This window comes from Natator depressus, chromosome 1 (assembly GCF_965152275.1).
Source record: "Natator depressus isolate rNatDep1 chromosome 1, rNatDep2.hap1, whole genome shotgun sequence".
NCBI classification, from domain to species: domain Eukaryota; kingdom Metazoa; phylum Chordata; order Testudines; family Cheloniidae; genus Natator; species Natator depressus.
Genome location: NC_134234.1, coordinates 210,794,928 through 210,814,526, shown reverse-complemented (window position 1 = coordinate 210,814,526; position 19,599 = coordinate 210,794,928). Strand labels below are relative to the sequence as shown.

Genomic DNA, 19,599 nt, shown 5'->3' with positions numbered 1-19,599 from the left:
AATTGTTGATAAAACATTATAGAATACAATCAGTTATATATAATAGGGTTAACTATTATAATAAATCAGAGCTCTACTTCTAGTGTTAATAACTAGAGTAATAAACAGTAACTAACTCTTAACTAAAGGAATAAATAATAAGGCATGAGGTCACTCTGGCTGTGAGTGGCTCCTCCTAGCCTCACTTAAGGCTCTACAGGGCTAGCAAAGAAACAAAGCAAGACACTGACCCAGCAGCTGCTGGGATTCACTTGCCCCATGCACTACGGCCTTGGAGGCTCATGCTTTGATACACTGGAGAGTTACAGGGGCCAGAGAATTGTTTCCCCCAATAATGGTTATATTTGTGGATTCCCTTATGGGGTAATGGTCTCTATGGGTATGTCTACACTACAAAATTAGGTCGAATTTATAGAAGTCATTTTTTTAGAAATCGTTTTTATATAGTCGATTGTGTCCCCCCCCACACAAAATGCTCTAAGTGCATTAAGTGCATTAACTCAGCAGAGTGCTTCCACAGTACCGAACTTAGCGTTGACTTCCAGAGTGTTGCATTGTGGGTAGCTATCCCACAGTTCCACAGTCTCCGCCACCCATTGGAATTCTGGGTTGAGATCCCAATGCATGATGGGGCAAAAAAACATTGTCGCGGGTGGTTCTGGGTACATATCGTCAGGCCCTCCCTCCCTCCATGAAAGCAATGGCAGACAATCATTTTGGGCTTTTTTCCTGAGTTATCTGTGCAGACGCCATACCACGGCGAGCATGGAGCCCACTCAGCTCACTGTCACCGTATGTCTGCTGGGTGCTGGTAGATGTGGTACTGCATTGCTACACAGCAGCAGCAACTCATTGCCTTGTGGCAGCAGATGGTGCAATAGGCCTGAAAACCATCCTCATCCTGTCCGAGGTGCTCCTGGCCACCTCGGTAAGGTCGGTCAGGAGTGCCTGGGCAGACATGGGCACAGGGACTAAATTAGGAGTGACTTAACCAGGTCATTCTCTTTAGTCCTGCGGGCAGTCCTATTGTACATCTTATCGTGAGCAGGAAGGAGATGAGGATGGCTAGCAGTCCTATTGCATCATCTTCTTCCGAGCAGCCAGGAGATGTGGATGGCTTGCAGTCCTACTGCACCGTCTGCTGCCAGCCAAAGATGTAAAAGATAGATGGAGTGGATCAAAACAAGAAATAGACCAGATTTGTTTTGTATTAATTTGCTCCCCCCTCCCTCCTTCCTTCTGTGAAATCAATGGCTGACAATTGTTTTGGTGAGGTCTGTCAGGGGCATCTTGAAAAGTTTAATGGAGATTCAGTCCTGTCTGAAATACCAGAGGGTGGGATAGCTTAGTGGGTTGAGCATTGGCCTGCTAAACCCAGGGTTTTGAGTTCAATCCTTGAGGGGGCCATTCTGCATGACAGTTGTTTTTGTTTCTCCTTGATGTAAAGCCACCCCCTTTGTTGATTTTAATTCCCTGGAAGCCAACCCTGTAAGCCATGTCATCAGTCGCCCCTCTCTCCGTCAGAGCAATGGCAGACGATCGTTCCGCACCTTTTTTCTGTACAGACGCCATACCATGGCAAGCATGGAGCCCGCTCAGATCACTTGGGCAATTAGGAGCACATTAAATACCATGCACGTTATCCAGCAGTATATGCAGCACTGGTTTCACTTTGCCAGGTTCTGGTGCTGTATATACTGCTAGATAATGTGCGTGGTATTTAATGTGCTCCTAATTGCCAAAGTGATCTGAGTAGGCGACGTCAGCGCGGTGACAAGAGTGATGAGGACATGGACACAGACTTCTCTCAAAGCATGGGCCCTGGTAATGTGGGCATCATGGTGCTAATGGGGCAGGTTCATGCGGTGGAATGCTGATTCTGGGCCCGGGAAACAAGCAAAGACTGGTGGGATCACATAGTGTTGCAGCTCTGGGACTATTCCCAGTGGCTGCGAAACTTTTGCATGTGTAAGGGCACTTTCATGGAACTTTGTGACTTGCTTTCCCCTGCCCTGAGGTGCAAGAATACCAAGATGAGAGCAGCCCTCACAGTTGAGAAGCGAGTGGCAATAGCCCTGTGGAAGCTTGCAACGCCAGACAGCTGCTGGTCAGTCGGGAATCAATTTGGAGTGGGCAAATCTACTGTGGGGGCTGCTGTGATGCAAGTAGCCAACATAATCAAAGATCTGCTGATATCAAGGGTAGTGACCCTGGGAAATGTGCAGGTCATAGTGGATGGCTTTGCTGCAATGGGATTCCCTAACTGTGGTGGGGCGATAGACCCATATCCATATCTTGGCATCAGAGCACCAAGCCGGTGAGTACATAAACTGCAAGGGATACTTTTCAATAGTGCTGCAAGCACTGGTGGATCACAAGGGACATTTCACCAACATCAACATGGGATGGCCGGGAAAGGTACATGACGCTCGCATCTTCAGGAACTCTGGTCTGTTTCAAAAGCTACAGGAAGGGACATTATTCCCAGACCAAAAAATAACCATTGGGGATGTTGAAATGCCTATAGTTATCCTTGGGGACCCAGCCTACCCCTTAATGCCATAGCTCATGAAGCCATACACAGGCAGCCTGGACAGTAGTCAGGAGCTGTTCAGCTACAGGCTGAGCAAGTGCAGAATGGTGGTAGAATGTGCATTTGGATGTTTAAAAGCACGCTGGTGCAGTTTACTGACTCGGTTAGACCTCAGCGAAACCAATATTCCCACTGTTATTACTGCTTGCTGTGCGCTCCATAATATCTGTGAGAGTAAGGGGGAGACATTTATGGTGGGGTGGGAGGTTGAGGCAAATCACCTGGCCACTGGTTACATGCAGCCAGACACCGGGGCGGTTAGAAGATCACAGGAGGGTGCGGTGCGCATCAGAGAAGCTTTGAAAACCAGTTTCATGACTGGCCAGGCTATGGTGTGAAAGTTCTGTTTATTTCTCCTTGATGAAACCCCCCGCCCCTTGGTTCACTCTACTTCCCTGTAAGCTAACCACCCCCCCCTCCCTTCAATCACCGCTTGCAGAGGTAATAAAGTCATTGTTGCTTCACATTCATGCATTCTTTATTAATTCATCACACAAATAGGGGGATAACTGCCAAGGTAGCCTGGGAGGGGTGGTGCAGGAGAGAAGCACCAGGAGGCGTGGTGGAGGAGGGAAGGACAAGGCCACACAGCACTTTAAAAGTTTAAAACTTTAAAACTTATTGAATGCCAGCCTTCTGTTTCTTGGGCAATCCTCTGGGGTGGAGTGGCTGGGTGGCTGGAGGCTTCCCCACCGCATTCTTGGGCGTCTGGGTGAGGAGGCTATGGAACTTGGGGAGGAGGGCAGTTGGTTACACAGGGGCTGTAGCGGCGGTCTTTGCTCCAGCTGCCTTTCCTGCAGCTCAACCATATGCTGGAGCATATTAGTTTGATCCTCCAGCATCCTCAGCACTGAATCCTGCCTCCTCTCATCATGCTGCCGCCACCTTTCAACTTCAGCCCTCTCTTCAGCCTGCCACCTGTCCTCCTGGTCATTTGGTGCTTTCCTGCACTCTGACATTGTCTGCCTCCACGCATTCGTCTGTGCTCTGTCAGTGTGGGAGGACAGCATGAGTTCAGAGAACATTTCATCGCGAGTGCGTTTTTTTCACCTTCTCATCTTCACTAGCCTCTGGGAAGGAGAAGATCCTGTGATCCTTGAAACACATGCAGCTGGTGGAGAAAAAAAAAAGGACAGTTGTATTTTAAAAGACACATTTTAGAGAACAATGGGTACACTCTTTCATGGTAAACCTTGCTGTTAATATTACATACATAGCACATGTGCTTTCGTTCCAAGGTGGCATTTTGCCTCCCCCCAGCACATGGCTAGCCCCTCCACCCTCCCCATGGCTAACGGCGGGGAACATTTCTGTTTAGCCACAGGCAAACAGCCCAGCAGGAAGAGGCACCTCCGAATGTCCCCTTAAGAAAAGCACCCTATTTCAACCAGGTGACCATGAATGATATCACTCTCCGGAGGATAACACCGAGAGATAAAGAATGGATGTTGTTTGAACGCTAGAAAACATACACTGCAATGCTTTGTTCTACAATGATTCCCGAGTACATGCTACTGGCCTGGAGTGGTAAAGTGTCCTACCATGGTGGATGGAATAAGGCTGTCCTCTCCAGAAACCTTTTGCAAAGGCTTTGGGAGTACATCCAGGGGAGCCGCGAATGCCAGGGCAAATTAATCATTAAACATGCTTGCTTTTAAACCTTGTATACTATTTTAAAAGGTACACTCACCAGATGTCCCTTCTCTGCCTGGTGGGTCCGGGAGGCAGCCTTGGGGTGGGTTCTGGGGGTACTGGCTCCAGGTCCAGGGTGAGAAACTGTTTCTGGCTGTCAGGAAAACCGGTTTCTCCGCTTGCTTGCTGTGAGCTATCTACAACCTCACCATGATCATCTTCCTCGTCCCCAAAACCTGCTTCTGTGTTGCCTCCATCTCCATTGAAGGAGTCAAATAATGCGGCTGGGGTAGTGGTGGATGAACCCCCTAAAATGACATGCAGCTCATCATAGAAGCGGCACGTTTGGGGCTCTGACCCGGAGTGGCCGTTCCCCTCTCTTGTTTTCTGGTAGGCTTGCCTCAGCTCCTTAAGTTTCATGCGGCACTGCTTCGGGTCCCTGTTATGGCCTCAGTCCTTCATGCCCTGGGAAATTTTGACAAATGTTTTGGCATTTCAAAAACTGGAACATAGTTCTGATAGCACAGATTCCTCTCCCCAAACAGCGATCAGACCCCGTACCCCCGGTTCGGTCCATGCTGCAGCTCTTTTGCGAATCTGGGACTCCATCATGGTCACCTCTGCTGATGAGCTCTGCATGATCACCTCTGCTGATGAGCTCTGCATGGTCACCTGCAGCTTTCCATGCTGGCCAAACAGGAAATTGAAATTCAAAAGTTCGCGGGCCTTTTCCTGTCTACCTGGCCAGTGCATCTGAATTGAGAGTGCTGTCCAGAGCGGTCACAATGGAGCACTCTGGGATAGCTCACTGAGGCCAATACCGTCTAATTGTGTCCACATTACCCCAAATTCGACCCGGCAAGGCCGATTTCAGCGCTAATCCCCTTGTCAGGGATGGAGTAAGGAAATCGATTTTAAGAGCCCTTTAAGTCGAAAAAAAGGGCTTTGTCATGTGGACAGATGTAGGGTTAAATCGATTTAACGCTGCTAAATTCGACCTCAACTCCTAGTGTAGACCAGGACTAAGACAATGGTTTTGGGAGGAGGGATTTAGGTTTATTAGGACCTCGGGACCCTTTTAGGAAAGGAGAAGGCTATGTAGGAAGGATGGGCTCCACCTAAACCAAAATGGAACCAGACTGCTGACATGTAAAATTAAACAGGTCATACAGAAGTTTTTAAACTAAGGGCTCGGGGAAAGCCGTTAGGTGTGGAGGAGCACATGGTTCAGACAGGGAAGGATTTATTAAAGGGATACTCTATATCCCTTGCGGGAGGGATAGCTCAGTAGTTTGAGTGTTGGCCTGCTAAACCCAGCATTGTGAGTTCCTTGAGGGGGCCATTTAGGGATTTTGGGCAAAAATTGGGGATTGATCCTGCTTTGAGCAGGGGGTTGGACTAGATGGCCTCCTGAGGTCCCTTCCAACCCTTATATTCTATAATTCTATATCCAACTACATAGAAGTTGATAAAGTACAGGTAGGAACTGAAGAAGAACAGTCAAATGAAAAAGAGTCCCATTCAGTTACATCACATGAACGCAGACAACTAAATATTGACACATTTTGTAAGTGCTTGGTATACAGATACTAGAAATCTACATACTAAGGTCTGGTCTACACTACAAACTTAGATCAACAGAAGCTGCCTTTACGTTGACCTAATAATGTATGCATCTACACTACCAGGTTTCTTCCTTTTACCTAATTTGCCTATTACATCGCCTTAATTACTCCACCTCCATGACAGGTGTAGTGCTTAATTTGGTGTTGATGGGTCGACAGAGAGGCCATGTACAAAGCATTGTGTAGGTTGACTGGATTGGCCAATAGGCAGTGTCCCACAATGCTCCACTGTAACCACTCTGGTGATCATTTTTAACTCCGCTGCACAGAGAGGGGACAAGGGCTACACCAGGGACACACAGCAGTGCCACGTGAAAACCAAAGAACTTTGGCAGGTGACCCAGAAGACAAGGGAGGCAAACAGTCATTCTCGTTCTGCACCACACACATGCCATGTCTACAAAACTACATGCGATTCTTGGCGGCGAACCCACCACTACCCCTAAACACAGTGGGATACCTCACAGGAGTCTGAGTCCCGGGCCATTTCAGGCAACAACGGGGAGGACATCGTGGAAGATGATGAGGAGAAGAATGGGAGACAGGCGAGTAGGGGATCAATTCTCCCTGAAATCCAGGAACTATTTAGTCAATGACTAAAAAAAAAATTAATTGCGATTAAAAAAATCAATCACAATTAATTGCATGATTCCATTTAGTTATATATTTTTGGATGTTTTCTACAATTTTGAATTTATTGATTTCAATTACAACACAGAATGCAAAGTGTACCATGCTCACTTTATATTTATTTTTGATTACAAGTATTTGCATTGTAAAAAAGAAAAGAAATAATATTTTTAAATTCACCTAATACAAGTACTATAGTGCAATCTCTTCATCATGAAAGTTGAACTTACAAATGTAGAATTATACACAAAAAACAACTGCATTCAAAAATAAAACAATGTAAAACTTTAGAGCCAACAAGTCCACTGAGTCCTACTTCAGCCAGTCGCTCAGACAGACACATTTGTTTACATTTGCAGGAGCTAATGCTGCTGGCTCCTTGTTTACAATGTCACCTGAAAGTGAGAACAGGTGTTCTCGTGGCATACGTATGTACTGTGCCTCTGCTGCCACTACCTGTGTGGCCGTGGCTACACTGCTGTACTGCTGGCTACACCAGCCCCGGAGCACCCATGGAGTCGGCGCCTATATGAGTAAGAGAATCACGCCCCTAGCTTGTAGTGCAGAGCTTTAATCCGAACTGGCTTCATCTGAAACATGGTGCAGGACCAGTGTGGACTAGGCCCAACTTTCTAGTTAGTGGTGTAAGCAGAAGATTGATCTCCTCTGAGCCATGTACCGTATACACAGAATGTCTCATTAGAAAGACATCCAATGACCTCAAACTTTGGATTAAAATGGATCAGGATTCGATCATCTTGGCTTGAGTATCTCTCTGACTATCACTATGCATTAGTCAGGAAGAAGCAAGAGGTAAGTTTAAATTAGCTGTCAGGAATGCATTTAGAGCCATTGAAAAGGTGCAGGAGGAAGAACCTGGAGCCCTGGGCTCACCAGACCCTATCTGTAGAGTTTTGTGACAAGAGGTGTTCATCTTTACACTGCTGCTCACACTCTTCTGTCTTCTCTTTGCCTTCGCACACAGTGAAGGACACATTTTGCACTCACAGAGGAAGGTGTCACCTGCAGGCACTAGTCCTGTGTCCTGTGTGACCAGTTGGAGCTGGTCAATATGCTAAAGCCAGAGAACTGTTAGGAGACAGCTCACATGTAACTGTGTTTGTTAGACACTCACCAGCAAAGTCACAAACACACGCTCTGCTAGCTCTCAACCCCCTACAGCCCATCCCTGAAGCAGTAAAGGCCGAGACACTTACCACTTGGGCGTAACCAGAGACAATGCATCATCTGCTCTAGAAAGGTCCAGCTCCTTTTAATTGTTTCAGTTTCATAATAAATACTGTCTAAAGACTGTATCCCTCAGAGGCCACATTTGCACTGTCCCTCTGTCTCACAGCTACAGAGAATGTTAATGGTGGCCTAAGAAATTGTTTTTACATGGAGAGTGGCACCTTTTACTTTTAATTATGTCATTTCTTTTTCGGCAGACAGTGCAGAAACATATAAAATTGGGATGAAATCCTGGCCCATTTGGAACTCCCATTGACTTCAGTTGGGACTAAGATTTTACCCTTCGTGCTTTGTGGGTCAAGGGGTCTCTTGTGAAGTCTCCAGTCTCTGTTCTCTCAGGCTGTTTGGTTAATAATGTCAGTGATTGAGGGATGGAGTTTCCTGTAAAGCCAGTGAACACTGCTCCTGGGTGGCCAGAGGGACTGATTCTACGAGGAACTTCCTCCCAACCTGGGGTGTTTGTGAGCATATTCTCATTCTCCTTCAAGGAATCACAGTGTTGGCCACTGGCATTATGTTTATGTGGTGTTCTTCAGAGATGTGGGGGGAATAGATGGGGGTAGAGAAGAATGTGCTTTTCAGCAAGGTGGCAACTAAAGAGCAAAGACTTCCAGACCAGGGGTGGTCAAAATCATCTGACCAAAACATTTTTTCTATTGGATAATGTGGTTTTTTGAAAACCAAGTTTTTTCCACAGGCAAATGTTGAAATCAACAACATTTTCCCATTTTCCAACCAGAAAATTCAAAACAAAAATTTATTTCAAATTGAAATTTCAATACAAAATGAACATTTTCATTTTAACTTAAAGGTTGTGCTTTTGGAGTATTTTAGGTCTGGAAAACAAAAAATGTGTTTCATTCCTCTCCCCCGCCCTTTTTTTTTTAATCTCTCTCCCTACACTGGAAAATGTTGGAAAATGGTAAGGACGTGTGTGAAAGTGGTTTTGGTTTCCAAACATTAAACCATTTAAAGTGGAAAGGAAATGAAAAAAATCATTGGTTTTTTAAATGTAATTTTGTTTTAAAAATCCCCGCAGAGAATCCAACATTTTTCAGTTGAAAAACTTCAAAAGGGAATATGGGTTTTCTCGTCAGCTCTGTTCCTGAGTTAGGTTGCAATGACTTGTTTACAAATAGAGGATGGAAAGTAATACTGGGAGATTTAGAAATGTAAAGGATTATTGTAGACTAGACAAACAGAAAAGAGAACAGAAAGATCCATAATTAGAGGCAGGCTGGACTAAAACAATCTGGGGCCCTTGGTTTCCTATGACATGGGCCCTTATGGCTCCACCCCAATGACCCTGATCCTGCACTGTGGGCCCACCCATTTGGAATGGCAGGAGTGTGGGGAGGGGTGGCTCAATGCCTTGTAGAGACAGAGGCAGCAGCATGAGGTCCCCTTCACCTCCCAGGCGCAGCTGCAGAGGCCCTATCCTGGATGACCAGCGGGGATCCCGTCTTCTGCCTAGGGATGCATGGGCAGCAGCAGGAGGCCCGCAGTGCGAGTCTATTGCACAGTTCTTCTCCTGAACAAGTTCTCTGCAGCGATGGTGTTGACAGAGTTTCCTGGAACAGTGAGTCTTGTAATTAACACCCCACATATCTGCATGATGTGGTTCACAACAGGCTGGCTGTAGATTCAAGCAGATGTCCCTGCATAAGCTACACTCAGGTCACATTTTCAACATTTTCTTCACAACAAAGAGGGCTAGAAACTTTTTTTAAAAAAAATGAAAGCTGAGATTTTGATGTTATCACATCACTCCAGGATCCAAGGCCCTGGGTACTGGCCTCTTGTGCCTGTATGCTGATCTGTCCCTGACTAAGCAGTGAGGAAACATCCAGTTGGGATGTGAGTTACAATGAGAGATGAGAAGAATAGTCATTCTGAACACTGTTCAGTGCTGCCATAGTTATATCCCCTTTCTAACTGTGAAAATTTTTTTCAAAGAGAATACAACCTTCTAAGTGACATTACAGAAATAAGGCCAGATACCAAGCCTGTACCTAATTTAGTAAAACATCTCATTAAGTATTAAATTAAACAAGAACTTGTTAGAGATAGGAAAGATCACAACAATATTTTTTGATCACACAACTATTAAGTGTGTCAGTAACAAACTGAGCATGCAGCTAAAACAACTACATACTTATACTCTTAAATATAAGGATCAGATTGAGTTTTGGTGGAGGGATGTTTATTTTTCGCAGTACTCTGTGGGGGCCTTTTAGGTACTCAGATGGATTTAAAAGTAGCTTAGTAACTCCAGCTGTAAAATGGAACTTTAATATTTATATAGGTTCATTTGACAACAAAAGACAGCAACTTCTCTCTCGTTTGTCATCAAAGTTGCACAAGTGAGTTGGGTGAGTCATCCTTAGTGCCTAACTCAGAACACTCTGGATGCATCTACTTCAACACTACCAGACTTTGAAACTATAATTAAACATTGGTGCAGTTCCCACTAGGTAGCAACAGTGGAAGCTGTTGTGTAACTGGGGCTCAGGTGTTTTCACCACCACGTCACCTCGCCTTTGTAAAAATACTGTCTACTACAGCCTCCACGTGCACTACCACTGGCGGATTTGTACTGCTAGCACAGCTATGAAGTTTATTAGTATGGGTATAGCCCTGGTTAAACACCAGGGAGTCTGCAAAATCCTTCAAACAAAGTCCTGATAAAAGGGCATTCTGACAATCTATAATGAGGTGTAATAGCACTGCAGCCTTGAAAACAGTAGGAATTAATTCTGTTATTAAAAGCAACAATGTCTTTCTCCTTTTTAGTTAGCCTGGAAAATACATCTGGAAAAGCATGTATTGGAGACAGTGATTGTCACAGTTGAACACCATTCATCTCAGGAGCACAGAGGTTATTCTACCTCTGTATTTGGTACTGGTGCAACCACTGCTAGAATACTATGTCTAGTTCTGGTGCTCACAGTTCAAGACAGATGTTGGTAAATTGGAGAGGGTTCAGAGAAGAGCCATGAGAATTAATAAAGGACTAGAAAACATGCCTGATATTGATAGACTCAAGGAGCTCAATGAAGTTAGCTTAACAAAGAGAAGGTTAAGGGGTGACTTGATTACAGTCTAAAAGTACCTACACGGGGAACAAATATTTAAAAATGGGCTCTTCAACCTATCAGAGCCAGGTATTACACAATCCAATGGCTGGAAGTTGAAGCTAGACAAATTCGGCCTGGAAATAAGGTGTAAATTTTTAACGGTGAGAGTATTTAACCATTGGAATAATTTACCAAGGGTTGTGGTGGATTCTCTATTGCTGACAATTTTAAAATCTAGAATAGATGTGTTTCTAAAATCTTTGCTCTAGGAATTCTTTTGGGGAAGTTCTATGTCCTGAGTTATACAGGAGGTCAGACTAGATGATCACAATGGTCCCTTCTGGCCTTGGAATCTATTAATCTTTTTCTACAAAAGTCAGAAACACAATAGTTCTGTGAAAAACAGACCTGGCAGAAACCATAACCCTTAATTGGGATTTGGCTTCTGTCATAAATATAAAGGGAAGGGTAACCACCTTTCTGTATACAGGGCTATAAAATCCCTCCTGGCCAAAGGCAAAACCCTTTCACCTGTAAAGGGTTAAGAAGCTAAGGTAACCTAGCTGGCACCTGACCCAAATGACCAATGGGAGGACAAGATACTTTCAAATCTGGAGTGCAGGGAGGGAGCAAAGGGTTTGTCTGTCTGTGTGATGCTTTTGCCGGGAACAGATCAGGAATGCAGCCTCAGAACTTCTGTTAAGTTAGTAAGTAATCTAGCTAGAAATGCGTTAGATTTCCTTTTGTTTAATGGCTGGTAAAATAAGCTGTGCTGGATGGAATGTATATTCCTCTCTTTGTGTCTTTTTGTAACTTAAGGTTTTGCCTAGAGGGATTCTCTCTGTTTTGAATCTGATTACCCTGTAAGGCATTTACCATCCTGATTTTACAGAGGTGATCCTTTTATCTTGTCTTGAATTAAAATTATTCTTTTAAGAACCTGATAGATTTTTCATTGTTCTTAAGATCCAAGGGTTTGGGTCTGTGTTCACCTGTACAAATTGGTGAGGATTCTTATCAAGCCTTCCCCAGGAAAGGGGTTGTAGGGCTTGGGGGAATATTTTGGGGGAAGACGTCTCCAAGTGGTCTCTTTCCCTGGTCTTTGCTTCAAAAGCTTAGTGGTGGCAGCATATGGTTCAAGGAAAAGGCAAAGTTTGTACCTTGGGAAAGTTTTAACCTAAGCTGGTACGAATAAGCTTAGGGGGTCTTTCATGCAGGTCCCCACATCTGTACCCTAGAGTTCAGAGTGGGGAAGGAACCTTGACAGCTTCAACAGTGGCAGCAGCTTTATTGGGGTTTTGGCATGGAAGTGCAGGTAAAGGGGTTTCTACTTTGAGGCGTGGATTTTCAAAGGGTCTGATGAAGTTAGGTGCCTAACTACTATTGTCTGTCAGTGGGGATTGGGAGAACTATAAATGGGCAAAATGCTGAGCCCCAATAGTGAAAAGGTGGGAAGGAGCCTTCAGCCACATGAATCTCAGTGCCTGGTTTCTATGACAGACGTGAGGTTCAGCCCAGTAGATACTAATCTAATAACACCTGGTACACACAGGTTGGAAGCTTGCAGATGGGGCTGAGCCAGGACATGGAATCCAAGTGACTTTCAATGAGCCTTATTCTCCTAAGTGCCCAAAGTCACTTTTAAAAAATGAGATTTAGTCTCCCAAATTGTCATCTCCACTTCCATATACTGCCACTCTGAGGAGCAAATGAAAGCTCCTCACAGAGATTGCCTCAGAATTTGGTATTAAATATAAAGACAGAGACAAAGCTTGGGATGAGTAAACTTTTTTAAAAAAATTTCTGGGTGCTTTGCCACGTGTTGGCTCATTGCAGTCTATTTCACTGAACAGATGGGATGTGCACAAGGAATCTGGGAGCCCAGGCACCAGAAGAAGGAATTCAGAGGTCTCCATACCCAAGATCATTATTAGTAGAAGAGAAAAATCTTGCACAAAGCAGAACTGCTAAGCTGCAATGGTGAGAAGGGAGCCTTTGGCCAGTGAATCCCAGTACATGGTTTGCACATGGAACTGCTCACCAATAACACTGTTGGAAGCATGCAGATGTGCTTCAGCCAGACATGGAGTCCAAGAGTGATCTTCTAACAGCAGGCAGCATCAGGATCATAGAATCATAGAATATCAGGGTTGGAAGGGACCTCAGGAGGTCATCTAGTCCAACCCCTGCTCAAAGCAGGACCAATCCCCCACTAAATCATCCCAGCCAGGGCTTTCTCAAGCCTGACCTTAAAAACCTCTTAGGAAGGAGATTCCACCACCTCCCTAGCTAACCCATTCCAGTGCTTCACCACCCTCCTAGTGAAAAAGGTTTTCCTAATATCCATCCTAAACCTCCCTCACTGCAACTTGAGACCATTTCTCAGTGGTAGCAGATGACAGGACAAGGAGAACTGTTTAGAGCCATCCTCTTTGGAACCCCCTTTCAGGTAGTTGAAAGCAGCTATCAAATCCCCCCTCATTCTTCTCTTCTGCAGACTAAATAATCCCAGTTCCCTCAGCCTCTCCTCATAAGTCATGTGCTCCAGCCCCCTAATCGTCTAAAATAATTATAGCCCTGGCTACAGAAACAAATAATGGCTGGTATGAATGTGGTGCCCTGACTATACCATTCATTGGCCAGATATTAACAGACCCCGCCCCCCCGTCCCACATACCTTGGCTGTGACCATGTTGTTAGTTATTGTCATAACCACATGTGGTTTAATAACTTTATACACTGCCTATTTTGGGGTACATTTTCAAACTATAAATCCATGGTGTACTCACATCTTGAATACTGCATGCAGATGTGGTTGCCCCATCTCAAAAAAGATATATTGGAATTGGAAAAAGTTCAGAAAAGGGCAGTGTAGCCACACGCAGACTCACCAGTGGCACCTCCTGCTGGTCGTCTCAGGGAATTAGCGTTCCAGCCTCCAGAGCACCCTCTTCAGGCCTGTGTCTCACCTTGCTACTGACTCCCGTGTCCCTCCCAGGATCCCGGTGCCCCTTTCACTGGGTGCTGCCCACTGTAGTACCCCACAGTCCTGGGTCTTCCCCTCCCAGGGGAATCCCCCACCCACTATCCCTACCTCACCTCTGTCGTAGGCACCTGCCAGTCACCAGCTAGCCCCCACTCCCTGGGGCAGACTGCAGTATGAGCCACTCATCACCGGCAAGGTTGGGTTTGGACCTGCTGCCTCTGCCTACCCTTGGCTGCCCCTGCAATCCCCTTACCTAATAGGCCTTCCCAGGCCTGCAGCCTGGGGCTTTCCTAGGCCAGAGCTCCCCGGCTCCCTTGGCCTTTCCCCAGCCCTGCTCCAAACTAGGTCCTCTATTCAGGTCTCTGCAGCCAGGTCCCTCCCTCTCAGAGCTAGAGAGAGAGTGCTCTTCTGCTCCTGGGGGGATATGATGGAGGTCTATAAAATCATGACTGGTGTGGAGAAAGTAAATAAGGAAGTGTTATTTACTCCTTCTCATAACACAAGAACTCGAGGTCACCAAATGAAATTAATAGGCAGCAGGTTTAAAACTAACAAAAGGAAGTATTTTTTCACACAACACACAATCAGTCTGTGGAACTCTTTGCCAGAAGACATTGTCTAGGCCAAGACTAATAGGGTTCAAAAAAGAACTAGGTAAGTTAATGGAGGACAGGTCCATCAGTGGCTATTAGCCAGGATGGGCAGGGATGGTGTCCCTAGCCTCTCTTTGCCAGAAGCTGGGAATGAGCGACAAGGGATGGATCACTTGATGATTACCTGTTCTCATCATTCCCTCTGGAACACCTGGCGTTGTCCACTGTCAGAAGACAGGATACTGGGCTAGATGGACCTTTGGTCGGAACCAGTATGGCCACTCTTATGTTCTAAACCATTTAAATATATATTTGCCTAGCTCTAGGCCCTACTGGGAGCAGAGGTCCCTGTCACAGAAACCATGGTACACCCACATATTGAATACTGTGTGCAGATGTGGTCGCCCCATCTCAAAGAAGATATATTGGATTTGGAAAAGGCACAGAGAAGGGCAACAGAAATGGTCAGGGGTATGGAACAGCTTCTGCATGAGGAGAGATTAAAAAGACTGGGACTTTTCAGCTTGGAAAAGAGATGACTAAGGGGAGATATGATAGAGGTCTATAAAATCATGAATGGTGCGGAAAAACTGAAGAAGAAAATGTTATTTACTCCTTCACATAACATAAGAACTAGGGGTCATTCAATGAAATTAATAGGCAGCAGATTTAAAACAAACAAAAGAAAGTATTTCTTCACAGTTAGCCTGTGGAGCTCTTTGCCAGGGGATGTTGGGGAAAGCCAAAACTATAACAGGATTCTAATAAGAATTAGATACGTTCATGGAGGATAGATCCATCATAGCCAGGGTGGGCAGGGTTCCAACACCATGTTCTATGTGTTCCTAGCCTTTGTTTGCCAGAAGCTGGGAGTGGGCGACAGGGGATGACTCACTGGATGATTGCCTGTTCTGTTCATTCCCTCTGAAGCACCTGGCATTGGTCACTGTTGGAAGACAGGATACTGAGCTAGATATACCATTGGTCTTACCCAGTATGGTCATTCTGTTCTTATTTAGAACTCAGATGTATCTGCTTCCCCCCTGCCCACGCTGTAACCCACTAGACCCCCACTCCCCTCCCAGAGCTGAGATAGATCCCAGGCGTCCTGATGGAGTCTCTCTTTCTACAGAGATAGTAACAAAGTGAGAATATACATTAAAATTTGAACTAACTAGTGTCTCTTAAGTGACTTGCCACAAGATGTCAGAATGTCTTGTGGGGGCCCTGGATGATTGAGATACAAAAGGAACACTTAAAGATGATAAAGTCATTGCGGAGAAACTAAATGAATTCTTTGCATTTGTCTTCACGGCTGAGGATGTTAGGGAGATTCCCAAACCTAAGCCGTCCTTTGTAGGTAACAAATCTGAGGAATTGTCACAGATTGAAGTGTCATTAGAGGAGGTTTTAGAATTAATTGATAAACTTAACAGTAACAAGTCACCGGGACCAGATGGCATTCACCCAAGAGTTCTGAAAGAACTCAAATGTGAAATTGCGGAACTATTAACTATGGTTTTTAACCTGTTCTTTAAATCAGCTTCTATACCCAATGACTGGAAGGTAGCTAAAGTAACGTCAATATTTAAAAGAGGCTCTAGATGTGATCCCAGCAATTACAGACTGGTAAGTCTAACGTCAGTACCAGGCAAATTAGTTAAAACAATAGTAAAGAATAAAATTGTCAGACACATAGAAGAATATAAATTGTTGGGCAAAAGTCAACAGGGTTTCTGTAAAGGGAAATCATGTCTTACTAATCTATTAGAGTTCTTTGAAGGAGTCAACAAACATATGGACAAGAGGGATCTAGTGTACTTAGATTTCCAGAAAGCCTTTGACAAGGTCCCTCACCAAAGGCTCTTGTGTAAATTAAGTTGTCATGAGATAAGAGGGAAGATCCTGTCATGGATTGAGAACTGGTTAAAAGACAGGGAACAAAGGGTAGGAATAAATGGTAAATTTTCAGAATGGAGAGGGGTAACTAGTAGTGTTCCCCAAGGGTCAGTCAACCAATCCTATTCAACTTATTCATAAACGATCTGGAGAAAGGGGTAAACAGTGAGGTGGCAAAGTTTGCAGACGATACTAAACTGCTCAAGATAGTTAAGACCAAAGCAGACTGTAAAGAACTTCAAAAAGATCTCACAAAACTAAGTGATTGGGCAACAAAATGGCAAATGAAATTTAATGTGGATAAACGTAAAGTAATGCACATTGGAAAAAATAACCCCAACTATACGTACAATATGATGGGGGCTAATTTAGCTACAACTAATCAGGAAAGAGATCTTGGAGTCATCATGGATAGTTCTCTAAAAAGATCCACTCAATATGCAGCGGCAGTCAAAAAAGTGAACAGAATGTTGGGAATCATGAAGAAAGGGATAGATAATAAGACAGAAAATATCATGTTGCCCTTATATAAATCCATAGTACGCCCACATCTTGAATAATGCCTAGAGATGTGGTCTCCTCATCTCAAAAAAGATATACTGGCATTAGAAAAAGTTCAGAGAAGGGCAACTAAAATGATTAGAGGTTTGGAACGGGTCCCATATGAGGAGAGATTAAAGAGGTGAGGACTTTTCAGCTTGGAAAAGAGGAGACTAAGGGGGGATATGACAGAGGTATATAAAATCATGAGTGGTGTGGAGAAAGTGAATAAGGAAAAGTTATTTACTTGTTCCCATCATATAAGAACTAGGGGCGACCAAATGAAATTAATGGGCAGCAGGTTTAAAGCAAATAAAAGGAAGTTCTTCACACAGCGCACAGTCAACCTGTGGAACTCCTTGCCTGAGGAGGTTGTGAAGGCTAGGACTATAACAGGGTTTACAAGAGAACTAGATAAATTGATGGAGGTTATGTCCATTAATGGCTATTAGCCAGGATGGGTACAGAATGGTATCCCGAGGCTCTGTTTGTCAGAGGGTGGAGATGGATGGCAGGAGAGAGATGACTTGATCATTACCTGTTAGGTTCACTGCCTCTGGGGCACCTGGCATTGGCCACTGTCGGCAGACAGGATACTGGGCTGGATGGACCTTTGGGCTGACCCAGTATGGCCACTCTTATGTTCTTGTGTTCTTATGTTAGTATTAGAGCTGAGTGGGTCTAATATTTATTTAATTTTCTTTCTTTCAGATAGGAATTAGATACAGTGCTCCTGTCAGCTAATTGCTAAGTTATCTGACAAAAAATTAGAGTTTTCAAGTGTCTAAGTAGCACCTGGAATCACAGTTAAAGTTGTTTCCCACCACAAATCTGAAATGGTGCTGTTGTCCCTCCCACGCGTGAACCCACTCCCAGCCCTCCCTGACTCCACTGCCACCAAGGCCCCCCTTTCTGTCCCGTGCCAGGCTGGCCTGAGCCCCCTGCTGCCCACCCGAGACCCCCCCACGTATGGGACTAGCCTGAGCCCCCCCTGCCACCTGCCTGAGCAGGGCTGGCCTGAGGCCCCCCTCTACTCCCTGCACGTGGGCCAGCCCAAGAACTCAGGCTGCCTGCCCATGTGGGGCTGGCCTAGACTGATCCGCTCTCCCGAACCCTCGCTCCCTTGCAGGGCTGGCATTGCCACTTGCCCCTCCCTGCAAGTTCTTCTGTGTCCCACTAGGGGTCGCACCCCACTTTTTTGGCAAAACTGTGCAGCTGTCCAGTTTGCTCTTGCCAATTGATGATCAGTTGGCAAGAGAAAATGGGACAAATGACCAGTTTTGCCAAAAAAAGTCAGAATGGCTGGGACAGGGCTTAAAGACGAGATTGTCCCAGCCAAAATGAGACATGTGGTCACCCGAGCTGAGTGGCCATTCTGTGGCAGGAAAGGGGGCAGGGCAAAAAATCTACATTTTAGCAAAGTCACAGTATGGAGTTCCCTTCCACACAGATGGCCTGTTGCATGCTCCCAGCTGGAAATGCTTCTCAAAGGATGGACAGGACTATAAAAAAAAGTGGCAGACCCCCCCCCGGCGCCCAAGATACCCTCCTCCCCGCCCACCTATCACATTCATGGCACCTGTAGAAACAAAGGAAGCATTCACTGTACTTTCGGAGAAGGGATCCTGAGCTAAGAAGTTTGATCGGTAAGACTGCTGAAAGCATGTGGTAAGAAAACTTTGCTTTGAATTTAACATAGTTTGTTAAGTTAGGCACCAGTTGCATTTTATCTTTATTTTCCTTGTAACCATTTGTTTATACTGCATTACTGGTACCCACTTAAAATCTCTCTCTTTGTAGTTAATAAACCTGTTGTATTGTTTTGTCTAGTCCAGTGTGTTTAAATTGAATTGTCTGGGCAACTCCATTTGGAGTGACAAGTTGTGTACATACTATTTCTATTAAAGAAACATTGGACCTAATGTAATTTGTATAGTCCAGGAGAGGGCTGGGCAGTAGAGGACATACCTTTTTGGGGGGAAATCTAAGACTGAGGGTCACCCTACAGTATAACCAAGACTGGTGAGAGTCAAAGTGTAACTCAGATGTGGCTGGCAGGCGGGTGTTACACACAGACACTCAGGATGTGGCTTGAATGCTGGAAGGCTGTTTTGGAGTATGGGCTGCTGCTGTCATGTGTTGAGTTCAATATGTGGTTGGAGGGAATCCAGTCATTTCAGATTGGGGGAGGCAGCTTTGTGATTCTAGGAGCTACTTAAGCACCTAAATCTCTAGTTTTTTAGTAGATAATAACGTAGAAATAAGCTGACAGGAGCACTGTATCTAATTCCTATATCAAGAAAGAAAAAATATATAGACACCAGTTGAAGCCGTAGTTTAAATTTATATGCAAATGTAGAACAATGAGGAGCTAATACAGCAAAATATCCCCAATCCCAAGCCTTGAGGTTTTGGAGCCATAGCATAGATAACAGAAACACAAGTTTGATACTTTGTATACTGTCTTTAGTAGAGGTAAATAAAAATGAATAAAATCTGCTTACCCTTGCAATTTTTTTTTTAAGAACATAAGAACGGCCATACTGGGTCAGAATGGTCCAACTAGCCCAGTGTCCTGTAGGCCGACAGTGGCCAGTGCCAGGTGCCCCAGAGGGAATGAACAGAACAGGTAACCATCAAGGGATCAACCTCCTGTTGCCCATTCCCAGCTTCTGGCAAGCAGAGGCTAGGGACACTTCAGAGCATGTTTTTACATCCCTGCCCATCCTGGCTAAAATGTTCTATGTTCCAAACTGTGAAGAGGAGAATCCGA

General features: G+C 44.9%; 1 pseudogene; it reads right to left on the bottom strand.

Annotated features, from left to right (window-relative positions):
* Positions 1-3,314: 3,314 nt before the first annotated feature.
* LOC141984773 (uncharacterized) lies at positions 3,315-4,837 on the bottom strand (annotated as a pseudogene).
* Between the last annotated feature and the right edge of the window lie 14,762 nt (positions 4,838-19,599).